Here is a 20000-nt window from a genome sequence, read left to right on the forward strand (position 1 = left end):
ACAGTGAAAGAAGACATGCACCCAACACCAGAGCTGAAGACACCTCCGAAAGGGGGTGGCCCCGCCACGTCAAAACGGTAGAGGAGTAGGGGCCGAAACCGGACGTGGTTCCTCCTGATGATGTCTTCAGCTAACTGGATCCTATAAAGCAGCTGTTGTGGTAGCAGACCACGAAACATGGTTGAAATTCCTTCCTATGTGTGATATCACTGCTGCTGCTGCTGCTGCTGCTGTTGTTGCTGTTGTTGTTGTTGTTGTTGTTGTTGTTACCACTCGCAATGACTTGCTAAATCTACTCTCGTCACCAGTTTTCATTGAATGCTCCTCTTTCGAGGCATGTATGGGTGCCTGCAATTAATCTTTTTAAAGCATAGGAAATCTGAGCTTTCCAAGATGCAGAGATAAGTTATGTTTTCTTTCTCAATGTCGCAATGGGACTGAGGTATGGATACATCTTACCTTATAGGCAAATGGTTCTCAATCAGGGTCCACAAGACCCTTGAGGGGGGTCCATATCAAATTTTGTGGTTAAAATTTACCTTCAATAAATTCCTTATACTTCTACGGTACACAAAATATTTTAACAATTTTTTCATACAGTTCCTAACAATAGATGCAGACGTAGCTGTGTGGTAAGAATCTTTCTTCTCAACCACATGGTTCTGGGTTCAGTGCCTTCTTGGGCAAGTGCCTTCTACTATAGCCTCAAACCAATCAAAGCCTTGTAAGTGGATTTGGTAGCTAGAAACTGATATATAAGTTGCAGGGACGTAAACACACCAACATCGGTTGTCAAGTGGTGATGAGGACAAACACAGACACAAAGACACACACACACACACATACATATATATATATATCGGTTGTCAAGTGGTGATGAGGACAAACACAGACACAAAGACACACACACACACACACACACATACATATATATATATATATATATATATATATATATATATATATATATATATATATATATATATATATATATATATATATATATGTATGTATGTGTGTGTGTGTCTTTGTGTCTGTGTTTGTCCTCATCACCACTTGACAACCGATGTTGGTGTGTTTACGTCCCTGCAACTTAGTGGTTCGGCAAAACAAACCGATAAAATAAGTACTAGGCTTAAGAAATAAGTCCTGGGTTCGATTTACTCGACTAAAACTCTTCAGAGGGCGGTGCTCCAGCATGGCCGCAGTCAAATGACTGAAACAAATAAAAGAATAAAAAAATAAAATATTTAATGATAAAAATATACAGTTCTATATTTAAGAGATGAGAATTATGTATGTTATTTACATTTGACGGATATTTATCCTCATCTTGTTTATTGTTAACACAAAGTTTCGGCTGATATACCCTCCAGTCTTCATCAGGTGTCTTGGAGAAATTTCGAAACTGGGTTCTCATTCCTAACGTATTTTTTGATGTTATTATTCTTATTATTATGCAGGCCACTGCTTGGAATCGAACTCGGGCATATGGCGTAGTGGTTAAGAGCGTGAGCTACTAACCCCAATATTCGAAATTCGATTCCGAGTTCGATTCCAAGCAGTGATCTGAATAATAATAATAATAATAATAATAATAACAGCGAAAAATACCTTAGGAATGAGAACGTAGATTCGAAATTTCCCCAAGACACCTGATGAAGGCTGGAGGGTATATCAGCCGAAACGTTGTGTTAACAACAAACAAAATGAAGACAAATATCCGTCAAATGTAAATAATGTAAATAATGTAGATAAAAATATAATAGGATTTTTTGATACATCAAATGGCTAAAAGGGTCCTCGCAAAATCTGATATGGCGTACCGGCAGTTTTTTTTTCCAATGTGCCAGGGACCGGTAATATTTCTTAGTAATATTAATTTATACAGGAGCCAATATATATAATGAATATAATAACAGTTGACAATTTTTAAAATCTTATATTTATTTTGTAAACAAATAATACAATATTACATAAGCATTTTATAATGTTTCTTTCTTTTCTGGAAACTCGCCGCGTACCGGCAGCTGATGGCTCGCGGACCGGCACCGCTCAGCGGACCATCACATTGAGTAGTAATGATATAGATTTTTCTTCTCTAGATCATTTATTTGAGGTAACCTCAGCGAAAAAAGAGGCCGGAAACGCTTTACCTATTCCTGAGTTCGAGTTTTCTTTTCATTCTTTTGTTTGGCGAAACGAATTTTGTGTTCTTACTGCAGTTGTTATAATTTTATGAGTCATTTAAATTGCTTAAAATTATGTTATTTTTTGTCAGAAAAATCATTATTTGTTTCTTGTGAAATACCTTCTGTTGACGAACTGGATTTTTACACTCTTCTGTATGTAAAAATGTGTTCGTTGTTTTTTTCTTTGGGGGTGGGGGGTGGGGAATTGTTTTTAACACCCACCCTTCTAATTGTTTATGGTTGACACAAAAAGTAAATAATTTGTCTTTTTTTTTTACCCTACAAATAAATAAGTCACCCTATTTAGAGATTCTGCTTAAAAAGATATTTTTTGATGTAGTCTCATCCGTTATTAATCCACAATGTAGGGGAGCCAAATACTACTACTACTACTACTACTACTACTACTACTACTACTACTACTACTACTACTACTACTACTACTGCTACTACTACTAATAATAATAGTGATAATAATAATAATAATAATAATAATAATAATAATAATAATAATAATAATAATAATAATAATAATAATGATAATGATCTTTTCTTCTATAGGCACAAGCAGTAACAACAATAATATTCTTGTTTGAAAGACCGGATACATATCTCTCTCTCTATTTCTCTTTCTCTTTCTCTATTTCTTTTTAAAAATATTATTTTGTTTGCTAAAACAATGCCAAAAAAAAAAAGAAAAAGAGAAATTTTCATTTAAAAAAAGTAAATGCATGAAAAGAATGAAATTTATGAAATTCTTTCCTTATTGCCACAAGCACAAAAATGGAAATTGTAATAGTGAATGTCATCAAAAGGGAACATTTTCTTCAGATTTTCAAAGTTGAGGAAATATAATTCTTGCTACCAGGAATAAAAATTTTGAAAAGGATTGTCTTTCTATACAGAAAGAGATATTTTCCAGGCAAAATTTAATTTTAATGTGATGCCAAAGCATCTATTTTAAACAATGTTTTAAGATACTGCTACTCTAAACTATTAAATGGAAATGAAATACAGTTTTAGAAACTGTCGATTTCAAGAAACTACTTTAACTGTTTTAACCAGAAGAAATATTGTGAAACTTCAATAGGTTTCCCTACTAAATTCTTTTCTTTTTTTTTCATGTAAGTTTTTAAAAAAGATTTTTTCTTTTAGAAATTATTTAGTCTGAATAGAAGTAGCAGTGCTTATAGCTTTTGAAGGCCTTCCTAGATTGGTGGATTTCAAGTACTTGATATTCTGTTTTCTCTTCTGTGGATTTAATGCCTGTAGGGAAATAGTGGGCAGCGAGGAAACTGTAGATTATTGCAGGCTTCAAGAGTAAAAGATCAGCTTTGAGCTGTTTTTTTTTTTACTCTTGAAAACTTTATGGCTGAGAGATTGAAGGCCGATATGCAACAAGGCTGAAACATCTAGGGAAGAGACAAAGGAGAACTGAGACACTGGGGGCTGAGAGATTGTGGGCTAGCCACACTAGGGCTGAAAGAGAGTACGACTGAGAGTTGAGACGGTATCGATAATAAAATGACAAGTGATAGAATTACGTAGTTATTCCGCAAGAGAAGGAGTTATTAAAGTTAGTAAGAGATTCTAGGGAGAGCTGAACAGTAGAAGGTCTTCAGAGTAGACGCCCCGACCCCACCACTCCATGCAGGAGTTTTGTTCCTTAATTTCTTACGCTCTAAGGGGGCTAGGCCGCATCAAGGCCATGACTGCTGGGTACTCCACTGCTGTCACATTCTGCTCTACTTTCTTATTTCTTTATTGCCCACAAAGGGTTAAACATAAAGAGGACGAACAAGGACAGACAAACGGATCAAGTCGATTACATCAACCCCAGTGCGTAACTGGTACTTAATTTATCGACCCCGAAAGGATGAAAGGCAAAGTCGACCTTGGTGGAATTTGAACTCAGAACGTAACGGCAGACGAAATACCGCTAAGCATTTCGCCCGGCGTGCTAACGTTTCTGCCAGCTCGCCGCCTTCTGCTCTACTTTCTGCATTGTAACCTTCCTGGCTGGTTAAGGGCCGCAGAACCAAGACATCTTGGGTATTGTGACTAGTCCAATCGAAAGCCCCTTTACACGGTAGGGTAGAGTACCCTTTCTGAAATTCACTTCCATTCGTCCTTGATCAGGGTTAGTTGCAGCACTTGTTAGCTGCTTGAAGAGACAACGAAGGATAAATCGCAACGGTGTGCTAGAGACTCAGAATAGTCGCGGATAAAAGTTTGCCAGTTAATTAGATGCTATTTCGTTTCTATGCATTTATAATAGGCAGTGCAGCGTCAATCCAGCATGGCCGCAGTCAAATGACTGAAACAAGTAAAAGAGTAAAAGAGCACATATTTATTATAATACCTTTACAAGAAGGGCGGTAACAGTGACAACGAAGTTTCAGATAGTTCAATGAAAGCTGAAAATTTGAAATATATATCCCGTTTATTTATATTTCCCTGAGAACTACGTTAAGGGTACACGTGTCTGTGGAGTGCTCAGCCACTTGCACATTAATATCACGAGTAAGCTGTTCCGTTGATCGTATCAGCTGGGACCCTCGTCGTCGTAACCGACGGAGTGCTATATATATATATATATATATATATATATATATATATATATATATATATATACGATCAACGGAACAGCTTGCTCGTGAAATTAATGTGCAACTGGCTGAGCACTCCACAGACACGTATACCCTTAACGTAGTTCTCAGGGAGATTCGGCTTGACACAGAGTGTGACAAAGCTGGCCCTTTGAAATACAGGCAATACTTTGCCAGCTGAGTGAACTGGAGCAACGTGAAATAAAGTGTCTTGCTCAAGGACACAACGCGTCGCCGGGAATTGAACTCACGACCTGACGATCATGAGCCGAATGCCCTAACCACTAAGCCACGCGCCTTCACACATTATATCTATCTATCTATCTGAGATTGCAGATACTATTTCTGAATCTCTTTGATTCTTTAGATGTGCTGGCCTCCTGATAATTAATCGATATTAATTAATATATGATTAATTACCAGATTTTATAATAATATTTTATCTATCTATCTAACTAGGTGTATGCTTGGAAAATTGCTAAGATATTAAGATATTTTTTGTATTTCCTTTAACATGAAACCAATGGTAACGTTAACACACAGATAAAGAAATTCTATCCACCAATGCAGTGTTAAGCCCTTATTTTCATCGTTCAACACACAGAGGTTTGTGTGTGTGCGTTTGTGTACAAGCATACATATAGGCACATATGTATTTCAAGACAACGAAATAATTAGTCAGATGTGTTGTTGGTCTGGAGCATGGGACCACACCATGGTGCCTGCATACAGACAGATGGCACGAACAAATTTACGCAAACCTTGGTAGTAGACATACAAATGTGTCAATTTTACCTATTTCTCTGTAGACAGAAAAAAAAAGCAAAACTGATAAACAACCTTAGCCTATTTTCGATCCTTATTGGAGTCTCATCAGAAGAGTCTACACCACGTGATCAATCCCAGAGAAACAGATTATCATTCTGTTTATATACACGTGTAGTGGAGACGCAATGGCCCAGTGGTTAGGACAGTGGACTCGCGGTCATAGGATCGCGGTTTCGATTCCCAGACCGGGCGTTGTGAGTGTTTATTGAGCGAAAACACTTAAAGCTCCACGAAGCTCCGGCAGGGGATGGTGGCGAACCCTGCTGTACTCTTTCACCACAACTTTCTCTCACTCTTACTTCCTGCTTCTGTTGTGCCTGTAATTCAAAGGGTCAGCCTTGTCACACTGTGTCACGCTGAATATCCCCGAGAACTACGTTAAGGGTACACGTGTCTGTGGAGTGCTCAGCCACTTGCACGTTAATTTCGCGAGCAGGCTGTTCCGTTGATCGGATCAACTGGAACCCTCGACGTCGTAAGCGACGGAGTGCAAACAACATATACACATGAAATCTAGTAACTACAGTGAACTGTATCTACTAACTTGTATATCAATAGTCTTTGACTCTTCATTTGATATCACCAGCCTAGTGTTTCAGGCATAGGCATGAACCCCTTAAACAGAGACGGCGAGAGGCGAAATGCGAACTGCCAGCTACTTCGAGTTATAGCTTGAAACACCACCGTCACGTCGGCTGGGCTGTGACGCTCAAATACCATAGCAGTAAGGAATACTTTCCTTTTTTTTCCACTTTAGTGATTTTTGCATACCTTTTTAACCTCAAAATAAATGGATATGCCAGTGTCATCAGTACCACTACTACTATGACTGTTGTTACTATTACTGATATCATCATCATCGTTGTCGTCGTCGTCATCATTATATTTATATAATCACTGAAGCAAACCATCGCAACATTTTAATTTGCTAATCAATCATCGAATCAAGTACACAATCATCTTGTTATGTAAAAACTTAATCAACCAAGTGACCGTACAAATAAGCAATAATGCCATTCCTCTTAGGCCTTAATTTTTCTGTATCATATGAGATTAGTTTCTAGATGAAGTGAATATAGAAAGAAAGAAAGAAAAAAAAGGCGATGAAAGAAAAAGGAAAAAAAAAAAAAAAAAATTAACAAATTATTACAATCATATATGTATGCCGGTATTGCTAACAGCATATACACTCCTATTTGAATATGAATTCATGTTAATATAAATAGTACATACATACATACACGTACACATACGTATACATACATATATAAATAAATAAATATATATATATATATATATATATATATATATATATATATATATATATATATATATATGTGTGTGTGTGTGTGTGTGTGTGTATGTGTGTGTGTGTGCATGTAGATATACATATCTACCTGCATCCATACATATATGCGTGGGTACATATAAACATATATGCATGTAAAATGTATATAGCTATATGCAAACATATACATATGTATTTGTATGCGTATATATGCAGATACATACATACATACATACATATCTATCCATCTATCTATCTATCTATCTATCTAGCTAGCTAGCTAGCTATCTATCTATCAATTTATCTATCTATCTATCTATATATCGAATCTATCTCTCTATACACACAATATATATGTGTATATATATATATATATATATATATATATATATATATATATATATATATACATATATACATATATATATACATATATACATATATATATATACATATATGCATATATATATATATATATATATATATATATACATATACACACATATAATTATAGATATATGTACATCTATCTATCAATCTATCTGTCTACACACACACACACACACACACACACACACACACACACACACACACACACACACACACATATATATATATATATATATATATATATATATATATATATATATATATATATATATATATATATCTTAATGCATATACGTAATCTAGTGCTACAATTGCATACTTATCCATTCTATTTAAATATCGGGATTTATTCCTGCGGACTTTGGGGTTGTGGAGGAAAACTCTTCTATAGTGGCAGACCCTTAGTTTTGCAATTTATCCGATTCCGACAACAATTATTTCTCGTTATGAGGGCAAAAAGAAAATTAGTAAGGAACGTCGATCTAACAATCCTAAAAGTAAAGGAATTAAAGTATAAAAATACTTAGGTTTCATTTGATTTTTTTAATAAACACGTAATAGAAGTTGAGAAGAAACAGTGGTCATTTCTTGGGTGGTGATATCGCTGCTAGTAACGGTAGTGGTGTTAGTGGTTGGGGATGGTCAGGGAGGACAGTGATAGTGTTAGTGATGGCGGTAGGTGGGGTTGTGGGGGTAGGCAGCTCCATTTCTTTCCACTTCTGTTAAAAACCGCCTGAATGTTTGACGTATTTTCAATTGTGTTCGAATGTCCGGTCGTTGCCCCAAGATTCTTGTGGAACTAACAAGATTACTTTTGACCCCCTCTCTCCCAAAAATAGATTTTTATATTAATAGCTTCACGCAGTTGCCCCTGGTAGGGAAGTCATTTAACATCTGTAGAAAACTTCTTCTGCACGCATGACTCATCCATGAGGAGTTTGTTTCATGGTTAAATTATAGTGCAATTATTGCCCTGGTGTAATTTCAAGTATAATAGAATTTTTATTAATAATTTACTTATATATATCGTAAAAGAAATTATAAATATATATATATATATATGTATGTATTTATGTTTTTATATGTGTATATATTTTATACATACGTACTATATCTATATATGTATATATATATATATATATATATATATATATATATATATATATATATATATATATATATATATATATATATATATATATGTGTGTGTGTGTGTGTGTGTGTGTGTATGCACGCACACACTCACATGTGTATATGTATTTTAGTGCTGCACCTCTTTGTACAACTTTTTCTCAGGAATAAATAATATTAAAGTTCCATTAATAATATATACTGGTTAGTTTTGATTTGATAAATCATAAATATATTAAAGAAGAACGGGGAAGGAATTTGTGGCGTTCATGATAGTCAGAAGAGCATTAGAGACGTAAACTCTGCTTTTGGTTCAGACTATTGGAAACTTAACTGATATTACGTTTTAATTTCTTTTTTTATTTTATATTTTTGTTTTTAACCGAGTCAGGGATCAGATCAAAATGATGGATAATACTAATGAAAATCTTGCAAGGACCATGGGATCAGAGCAGAAGATCTATCGTATTATCTATCTTCAGACTGTGACCCTGGTTCGAACGCTTACAATAAAATCAACCCGCGCATCCAAGAGTGACAGATTAGGCCTACTAACCAAAATGGTTAACTGCCAGTTAAATCAACGTAGCACCAGGCTAAATTTGAAAGGATATCTGTGACAGCATAGTCTATAGGAACCTATCCTTTTGATATTCATCTAATCTGTAGGATGAAAGCTACGTTAAACTTTAACAGGATTTGAACTCAGAGCATAGAATAACATTCACGTGATATATTAGAATGCATACTAAACCCCTGTCATATATATATATATATATATATATATATATATATATATCTACTCTTTTACTCTTTTACTTGTTTCAGTCATTTGACTGTGGTCATGCTGGAGCACCGCCTTTTAGTCGAGCTAATCGACCCCAGGACTTATTCTTTGTAAGCCTAGTACTTATTCTATCGGTCTCTTTTGCCGAACCGCTAGGTTACGGGGACGTAAACACACCACCATCACAAGCGATGTTGGGGGGGACAAACAGACACACAAACATACACACACACACACACACACACACACATATATAGTAGAAGACACTTGCCCAAGGTGCCACGCAGTGGGACTGAACTCGGAACCCGGAACCAAGCTACTTACCACACAGCCACTTCTACGCCTATAAATAATTTTGTGTAAACACTTTATTTATAGCAGCGCAGAATAAGATAAAAGCTAACAATATAGAGAATTATTTCGTTCTAGCTTGGAGAAAAGCTCCATTGACACTTTGATAGGCTGTTAAGATGGAAATAGTAACGTCGTATTGCGTGGAATATCGAGTATTAGTGCTTTGTAAAAGACACGTCGGAACACTGTTGTACTTTTTGCAACAATCTGAAATACAATGTACCAACACCACACACAACAGAAATCACAAGTCAATTTGAGAACTTTTACGTGGTCACTCGACCTTCTCTAGAAATAGCACTCAAATTTCCATTGAAACCAACCCTGCCGTCTTAGTAAAAGATAATGAAATATTAACCAATTTAGTCTGAGATATACAAAAGCCAAGGTGGGAAAGCCCTTCTTCTTCTTCTTCTTCTTCTTCTTCTTCTTCTTCTTCTTCTTCTTCTTCTTCTTCTTCTTCTTCTTCTTCTTCTTCTTCTTCTTCTATTGAGCAATCAATGGCCTTGTTATGTCCTCACTCAAATAAAGATGCAAATTCTTTTTTGGTGTTTGAATGTTTTATTTTGTTTTACCCGAGACACCAAGAACAAATACAACAAGGGTGGGATTTACTCTCAGAATGTAAAGAGTAAACAGCGTCAACTGTTTATGAATACCAACTTCAAATAACACTACTTACTCCATCAACAATCGAAGTTCACCAATTATTTCTTATGCCAGTCATTAAAATCACAGAAAGAAATTGTAAAATAGATACTTCGGATCTTTCTGATTTGGCGGGCGCCACTTGTTTTCTTAACGAAACACTTTCAAACTTGGGACACTGGTAGAATGTGTCATATAAAACATCTTTTACTCTTAGTGTTATTGAGAAAATTTTATCTTTTTAAAGTTATTTCGTGTTAAAATTGTCGTACTTCGATAATTTAAACCAGTCACTGATGTCTATTGAGGTGAAAGAAATTACTGCTGTGAATTGTCAACAAAACGTTGTGCGGTGTAATGGGATCTTTTCATTTGAATAAAATTAGTGCCGTTGTTTGTCAACATCAACTAGATGTCAGTGATTAGTTGAAATTATCGAAATACGACAACTTTTAACATGAAATAACTTCGAATATAAAACTTTTTCTCTGTTCTATAACACAAAATATACAAGTATACAAAGTTTGAAAGTTCGGTAGAAAACACACTAAACAAAACATAAATAAAAAATGGTGCCCGCCAAATCAGAAAGATCCCATACTTCCCACCTAGTCAGGCATTTTACAATCTTTTGCTATCGTGACCCATTTTAGCAAATCAGTAATTACCTAGATCTTGTTTTTTTTTTTGGAGTGTACCACTTAGCATTGTATATTTATTTTCGGAATTATTATTGAATTTTTCTCTCCTGTAAATGTTGGGATAACTTATTATATAACATACTCGTGAATGTATTTTGTTTTTCTTGAACCCTAGGGCTCACAAGGCCGGATACCTATTTCCCTGATGTGTAAAGTGATCGAGATCCCAACGTTCTCTGGCATTGGACATTCATCCGTTGTAGGGTTGAAGGTCAGTAATTTTGAGGAGAACGAACAAATCGATTATATCGACCACAGTAACTTGACTGGTATTTTATTTCATCCACGCGAGAAGTGATGAAAGGAACGGCAAAGTTGACCGTGGCAGGATTTGAACTCAGAACGTAAAAAGCCGGAACAAATGTAGCTGATCATTTCGTCCGACGTGCTAATAATTTTGCCAGCTCGTCACCTTTAGGAGCATTGTACATTTTGCTAGAATTTTTGGAAGTAAATATGTTTGTCTTCGTGAGCTTTTTAGAATTATATATCGATCACACTCTGATATGGATTAGTTTTTGCCAAGCACAGACCAAGACCAATGAAATCAGATTCCGAATTTTATCTCCATAAACAGTTTGAATCGAACGGGTATCATCGAACTCTGGCAGAAAGCTTGGCCAGGATTTGAACATTTTACTACGAACTAATGCATTATCCGTCAGTTTTAAAGTACTGCAAATAGTGATGCTCTCTTGTTCCTACGGAATACCTCTTTACTGTTATGCAGACGGGATCACTGACACATTGATAAGATACTAACCCTCCAATATTTTTACTGAATGTGTTGCATTCTATCAGCTCGGTAATCCAAGATATCCTACATGTAATTAAAATCTTTAGAGATACTCTATTTTTATAGGATTCATCACCATCTCATAGATAAGATGTTACCTCCTCCCCTTCTTCTTAACTCTCCTGTGTGACCCTTCTGTCCGGCATTCGCCATGATAGATCGGTAACCACTACACACATTTTTTTCTCTCCTTGTTTCTCTTCTTGTTTCTTTCTGTGTTCCTTTCTGTGGAAGAGCGTAGGCTCGAAACGTTAAAGACTTTTTCTATTCCCGAGCGTTATACTAATACATCTGTTTGTTTTCTACACCACCTGTCTTCGTCTGTTGTTTTTTTTTTGTGAATTCTTCCTATAAATAGCGTTTGACTATTTGAATCACTGTTATTAATATTTCGTTATATAAAGGCGAAGAGCTGGTAGAATCATTAACACTCCGAGTAAAATGCTTAGCTGCATTTCGTCCGTCTTTACGTTCTGAGTTCAAATTCCGCCAAGGTCCACTTTGCCCTTCATTCTTTCGGGGTCGCTAAAATAAATACCAGTTGAATACTGGGTCAATGTAATCGAATCTCTCCCCTCACTCGGAATTTCTGGTCTTCTGCCAAGTTCTAACTTACGTTTTGAATTTTAAACTGCATAAATGAATAACCTTAAGAACATGTCAGTTCTGTCTATATCAGTCTGAGGTCAAAATTGCACACTATAATTAGAATGGTTCAGCATAATAACTCGCTATGTCACAGACATGAAGCTGACATTTCTATCGACAATTCTTTTTGTTAATTTATACACAATTTCCCTGCCAATTCCAGATTTTAAGGATTTATTCTATTCATGTTAATCGCATGTGGATGCACTAACATTTACTGAATCGCCTGTAGAATTGACAACGTTTTGTATCCAGTTACCACTTGTGTCTTGCGTTTATGGCTGAGACACTTCAGATCCCATATTCTTTGGTACAAACCACATGGTACCAGGTTTAGTTCCACTGCGTGGCACCTCGGGCAAGTGCCTTCTACTATGGCTTTGGGCCGACTAAAGCCTTGTGAGTGGATTTGGCAGACGGAAACTGAAAGAAGTCCGTCCGGTCAGCCATTGTTATGATCGGCCATTATTATGATTGACCGTTGACTGAACACTATTCAATTTTTTTTCTCCGTGTTTTTCTCCTTGTCTCCGTATTCTTTCTGTTGAAGAGCGTAGCTCGAAACGTCAAAGACTTTCCGTATTCCCGAGCGTCATACTAATATATACTTTTGTTATTTACACCACCTGTCCTCGTCTGTTGTTATTATTTGTATATTCTCCCATATATATATATATATACACACACACACACACACACACACACACACACACACACACACACACACACACACACACACACACACTCCTTTACTCGTTTCAGTTATGCGGTTACGGTATACATACATACATACGTGTGTGTGTGTGTGTGTGTCTATGTTTGTCCTCCCACTATCGCTTGACAACCGATGCTGGTGTGTTTACATCCGCGTAACTTAGCGGTTCGGCAAAAGAGAACAGTAGAATAAGTCCTGGGGTCGATTTCTTCGACTAAAATACCTTTTAAGGTTGTGCTCCAGCGTGGCCGCAGTCAAATGACTGAAACAAGTAAAAGAATAAAAAAAGAAAAAAATCACCATTTTTTTTTTATATACTATTATTATAGGTAGTTACAACTCACCGAAGTCGTGGGGGCCATGTAGATTCTTAATGATTTTACAACAGAATTACTGAGATTAATACTATCCTTAATACTGCCAATCAGAAATAAAAATTCTTTGAAGAAATTTGATTAATTGAAGGCATTTAATATTACTCTTGTTCATTTGGTATTTCATCACAGGTATTTGGTTATATTTCATTAAATCAGTACATTATTTGGAAGCAGATAACAAATGGTGGAATTTATTTATCGTTTGAAACTTCGGTGGAGAAGGAAAATAATTACAATTATTTACGAATCTATGGTTAGCTTTTGTTGACGGCTTTAAATCTGCGTTTGAATTCAGATCAGTACATGTAGCCTCGTTTATCACTGATTCATTCGTCACTGGTCCGGTATAACACGGTTTGCTCAATAGTTAACCGTATTACGCTTGTCACGCATTGAGCTGTGATGACACAGTCTAATGATCAGTCGAAGGTTCTGCATGTATCGCAAAAACATACCCGAACATCCACCCCGCCAATGCTCAGCTATCCAGAATGTATTGACTACCGTTTGTGCTTACATGATCGTGCTGCATGGCTGTGTATTTTTTTGTATACGGATTTACGTAATCATACCCATCAACGCGGGACCAGTGAACAGAAAAATACGAAGGCATGTGATCCAAACAGCCGATGGAGACGAGTGTACTCTCTACAGGAAAAGGTAGAGACGATCAAGAAAATGCGTGACGATGTATCGCGAGTTTGGTGTCAATGAATCTACCATTCATTCCATTTACCAACAACATGAAAATGATTCCTTTATCCTATTCATTTATCATTGTGTTGTTTTGGAACCAAACTCCTGTGGTAAATGGTGATAGATGTATTTTACTTTACAATAGGCGTAGGAACCACATCGTTCCGGGTTCAGTCCCACTGCGTGGTACTTTGGGCAAGTGTCTTCCACTATAGCTTCGGGCCGACCAAAGCCTTGTGAGTGGACGGAAACTGAAAGAAGCCCGTCGTATATATATATATATGTATGTGTGTGTGTATATGTTTGTGTGTCTGTGTTTGTCCTCCCCCAACATTACTTGACAACCGATGCTGGTGTGTTTACGTCCCCGTAACTTAGCGATTCGGCAAAAGAGACCCGATAGAATAAGTACTAGGCTTACAAAGAATAAGTCCTGGGGTCGATTTGCTCGACTAAAAGGCGGTGCTCCAGCATGGCCGCAGTCAAATGACTGAAACAAGTAAAAGAGTAAAAGAGTAGTTGCATGCTTCCCAATAGATTTCATAATTCGGTAAAATCAGCGGGAGTTCAATATCCTCTTTAGTATGAAATGACTTTCTTATATTAAGTGATTCTGATCATTCCAGCCGGAAGCAGCATGTCTTTTTTTTATATAACGGAAATAACACTGAACTATATATATCCACCTTTTTAAAGACGGTAGGGTGTTACTTGGTGGAGACTTGACTGCTATTTCTAACCGGTCAAGCGCTATGTGAAAGTTCTGTTTTTAACCCGTCTGTTCTTGTGTTTATGCAGTTTGTATTTATTTTTGTAATTCTAGTGAGTGGAAAAAATATTGAACTCAGAATTAAGATTAAAGAATATTGGTTTCGGATTTTGGAACAAAATCTTCTTTATCGAACCCCGAAAGGACGAAAAGCAAAGTCGACCGCGGCGGAATTTGAACTCAGAACGCTAAGTTGACAAATGCTGCGAAGTGTTTTTCCCCGACGCGCTAACAATTTCGTCTGCTCATCATCCTAAGTTTAAAGAGTACTACATTAAATAGAAGTTCTCTCTCACTTTCTTTCTTTCTTTCTTTCTTTCTTTCTTTCCTTTTCTTTTTTATGAGGTCTGAACTTGTTTCAGTCTTTGGACTGCGGCCACGCTGGGGCATCGCAATCATGAGGTGTTAGTGTATTATACCAACTTCAGTAATTTATCTGATTCTCATTTCATCAACAGCTGTTCAGAAATCTATCTATCTATCTATCTATCTATCTATCTATCTATCTATCTATCTATCTATCTATCTATCTATCTATCTATCTATCTATCTGTCCGTTCGTCCGTCTGTCTTCATTTAAAAAAAACGTGTTATAAAAAAAAAACTGGCACTCATATATGAGTTAATAGAATGGGCATATTATTACAATAATTCCTCTCCATATCGAGGTTCACCTATCGTGGTTTATTATTTAAGCTTACGTCGATTCCTCCGTGGTGTTGTTTTCCATTTATAATAAAATAAATATATAGAAATTATAAAAATAACAAAAAAGAAAAAAAAATACAGGACAGTACTGTTTCTACTTCGAGGATTTTCATTTATCGCGGGGGGTTCTGGAACGTAACATCTGCGATATTCGAGGGATTACTGTATTAACAAAATACAATATTATATTTTCACATCAACTAGCCACTTTTCCAATCATTTTCATTCAGGAGTTGAAGTAACACCGGCAATCAGGCCTGAGTCTGAAACAGAGACAACTAGTTAACATTGACGTTATTAGTTGTCCGTTATCCTGACAACTAGGATAGCTGTAAATTATTTAAAAAAGGTTTCGTAATATCAATACCCGACTTGGACGCAACACTTGAAATTTCTGGTGGAAGGAAATAAAATTACGCTATTGTGCAGTATTCATGTCAGAGCCTAGTTACGTATGTGAAGTGAGTCGGCTTCAACCGAAAATCGAAACCAGTATGCAGGGATTTGGAAGCTTAGTAATTTACCTTTACCTCTGTAGCAATTGTCACAGAGTATCTAAACCAAATTTACAATTATGACTGATTTGTTGGCAATTAGTTGTACTCACAAATATTCCACGGAATTAAACCAAAATCTAATTAGATTGACGTTAGCTGAATGATAATAAGAACGAAAACATCGGCAACAGTAACAGCAATAGTGGTAGTGGTAGTAATCATCATAATAATAATGCTGTTTTACTGGTTAACGTAATTAGAATAATAGATTAATAGCTATCTAGTTAATCGACGGTTTGGAAGGAAGAGCTAGTGACAAAGGATTTTGTTTTACGAGTTGGTGAATAGATATTGACAAAGCATTTACTAGTTATACAAATAAGAAATTAAAACAATAGGAGAGAAATATATATATATTTATAGATAGACAGATAGTTGGGTACAGATATATATATAGTTAGATAGATATAGAAGGGGAGGCGGGGTGAGAAATCAAAATTGCAAATAAAGTGATGTGTATACCTTTAAGCTTCGCTGGTGTTTGCAAATCTTTATTAATGTCGGTTGGGTGAACAGGATACGCCAGCAGCCGATACAAGTTTGTCAAAGCTGACTGATAACTAGAAGAAGCATTACACAAACGATGTTTCTAACACATGACTGCAGATTGAGAAGAAGCTAATCAGTGGGTTCGTTTTCTCCCAGTTTTTGCGTTCAGGGAACGTCTCTTGTGAAAGAAAGTAGAAATTATGCGATTCCCGTAGACTGGAAGGCATAGGGTCTTGTCTCGATGTCTGAAAATAAAGAAAGCGTGTGAGAAAAAGAAAGAAAGATAATATATAAAGAGAGAGATAAGGGAAGAAAATGGAATGAACAGGGATGGGTAAGGAGATAGGAAATGGGGAACTTGTTTGGTGAATTCTTTCCCGAGTGGCTGGTGAATATATCGTGAAAGTGCAAGCCTAAAGGACACGTTTTTGTGATTTCGATTCTTTATCTGGCTTTTCTATAGAAAGTAATTATGGAAGATGTCGGCCAAGAGGAAGAAATGAAAACCAGCATTATGTATTGGAATGGAACTAGCAATAAATAAGATGTATCTAGAAGAGAAGACCCATTTCAGATATAGATTTCATTCAATGAGTTCTTGGTGCTGAATAAATATGAAGAGAAATCGTTTAATATTAAAGATATTTTTAAAATCCTATTAATATTTCCGAAGAAAATTTTTATGAATAAATTTACAACTTTGACAGAATTATCATCGATATTAGTCATTTTGAAAATTTTGATAAAAACAATTTTACAGATACTAAGATAATTTATATAAAAAGTAACAAAAAAAAACAAAAACAAACAAAAAAACCCCAGAAAACAAACAAGCAAATAAAAAAGTAGAAGAATGGATATACAAAATAGATTTGGGCAATATGAATTTGATAATAAAAGAAATGCAATTTGTTTTAATATTTAAAGTGTATGACAAGATTTTCTTCTTTTCTTGACAATGGATTAGGAAGGGGACTATTTTTGTGGAATTCAGCTTACAAGATTTTGCATGTTCCTTCCCGCTCCCTCTTAGCTTTGCCCATTGGCTTCTTCATACGAACAAGTTAGCCTCATTGTCACTGCAATGTTGTTTTCCTAATTGCTAACACCATTAAGCTTACAATGCTCTCTTCTCTTCGATCCACCTTCCTACCTTAAAGCTACCCAAACTGCTTTTTCTTGAGCTCGGTTCTTGCTTAATTTCAGCGGACCGGCGATGAAACCCCGATTACTGGAGTTACTAATTAATAAAAACGAATTTATATCTCAGTCATGATAGAATGATGATGTTGGCTGGCGGACATATTGAATGATTCCATTAAATCAGTATATAGATCATCTTGCCAACAGTATAGTTGTCATTAGCGTTACTCATTCCAATTATCTCCAACGTGAGACATCAACGAAGGTTATTTTCCTTGCAGAAGTGAAAAGGATACATATGGAACTGTTGAGAAATTTTGGAAAAACTAAAGGAAACAAAGAATTATTTACAAGCAGCAAATATGAAACTTATACCCTGTATAAGGTTATAAACTAATTAGAAAAAATAGGTGAAGAAGATGCACGTCAACATCACATCATTCATTGCCAAAGGTCATCGATATAATTTATTAGTAACAAGACACATATTTTCTCGTTCCTTTTAAAAGGCGTGCAAACATATCTTAGTAAACTTGAGCTGAAGATATCCTGTACATTTTCCTTCGGCAAAGTTTTATAAGGATGTCACTGACTCAACGTTACTGAACTTAAATGATATATTAAATTTGCAGTTGAATATCTGGCTTGCTTTAGGTTTATTTTAATCTATTTTTTTTTGTTTCTTTTCATAAATGAAATCAAGATCGATGAAATTACGGCGGATGATTTTTGCATTAATTATTCAGCGCTGGAAATTTGCTCGTTTTAGTTATGGCAATAACAATTTCTTACTTAGCCATAAAATAATATACATACAGTTAGAAGTAATAGAAATAGAGAAAGTGTGACGATTTTTATGCCATTTCGAAAAATATGAATAGTGTAAATGAATTAGCTTTAAATGAACTGAAATCAGTTCACGAACTCAAGACAACAGAAAGTTGTCTATTATTATACAATGCAGCGAAGGCGGCGAGCTAGTACAATCGTTAGCACACGGGGCAAACTGCTTAGTGGCATTTCACCTGTCGCTACGCTCTGGTCGATAAATTAAGTACCAGTCAAGTACTGGGGTCGATGTAATCGACTTACCCTTCCCTCCAAAATTTCAGGCCTTGTGCCTACAGTAGAAAGGATTGTTATACAATGCAGCGTTCGCCTCAAAATCATAGAAAGGAACAAAATTTCTGATATACAGAAAAGGAAAAGTAATATCATGTGTTGTGCATGTTTTTCAAAGGGTGTTAGCTTCGTAGATATGATAGCTACTACTTGAACGGGAATAGAAAATAGTTCGTGGATTTATCTTGTCATAGGAGATTTCTTCTCCTCGAACTCGCTTAGTAATAAATACTAGCAAACTGGAGAAACAATCACAGGACTGACTTGTTTCTTGCAAGATACTGCGTGAACCACAACAAATGATAACTAATCAACGACCTTTATGCATCCTCTCAAATATATATAATATGAAATCTCGTTTAACTTCAATCCTTAGTTACGAGTGTGAGTCAAAAAGTAATGCCGTTTTGTTTAGGACAGGTATAATTACCAACACAGGAACATGTATCATACATCAAAATGAAGCTGGTCTTCTGTGGACCACACCCCTACTTCTCAATATTGTTACCGTTTCTCTCAATAGTAATGTTCCACCTTCGAATGAGAGCATGTATCCCTGCCCCGTAAAATTCTGTTGACTGTTCTTTGAACCATTTCTTCACTACAGTTTTCACTTCCTCGTCACTGGACTATCATCTCTTCGGCCCCATGAAAGAGGGTTTGAGAGGCAAACATCATTCCAGTGACGAGGAAATGAAAACTGTAGTGAAGAAGTGGCTCAAACAACAGTCAACAGAATTTTACAGGGCAGAGATACATTCTCTCATTCGAAGGTGGAACATTGCTATTGGGAGAAACGGTGACTATGTTGAGATAGGGATGTGATCCACAGAGGACCAACTTCATTTTGATGTATGATACATGTTCCTGTGTTGATAATTATACCTGTCCTAAACAAAACGGCATTACTTTTTGACTCACCCTCGTATTTCAAAACCATTCAAACCTAAACAATGAAATACATAATCACGTAACTAACATACACTCCTTAAAATTACTGTTATTGAGCCAACATTCGAAATTCTATTCTTTTTTCTATTATCTTAACACAA

At 35.9% G+C, this 20000-nt stretch overlaps 1 protein-coding gene across 2 annotated transcripts in view; it reads right to left on the minus strand.

Moving 5' to 3' along the window:
• The window catches only part of LOC106873327 (large ribosomal subunit protein uL15m), a 251126-nt gene that overhangs the window by 29115 nt on the left and 202011 nt on the right, over positions 1 to 20000 (minus strand). For both annotated transcript variants that reach the window (XM_089355553.1, XM_089355554.1), the window contains one exon: positions 16657 to 16928. The gene's annotated coding sequence lies outside the window, so the exon portion shown is untranslated. The remainder of the gene's footprint in view (positions 1 to 16656; positions 16929 to 20000) is intronic.

The sequence above is a fragment of the Octopus bimaculoides genome, chromosome 7 (genome assembly GCF_046866305.1).
Source record: "Octopus bimaculoides isolate indiv1 chromosome 7, ASM4686630v1, whole genome shotgun sequence".
In the NCBI taxonomy this organism is placed as follows: Eukaryota; Metazoa; Mollusca; class Cephalopoda; order Octopoda; family Octopodidae; genus Octopus; species Octopus bimaculoides.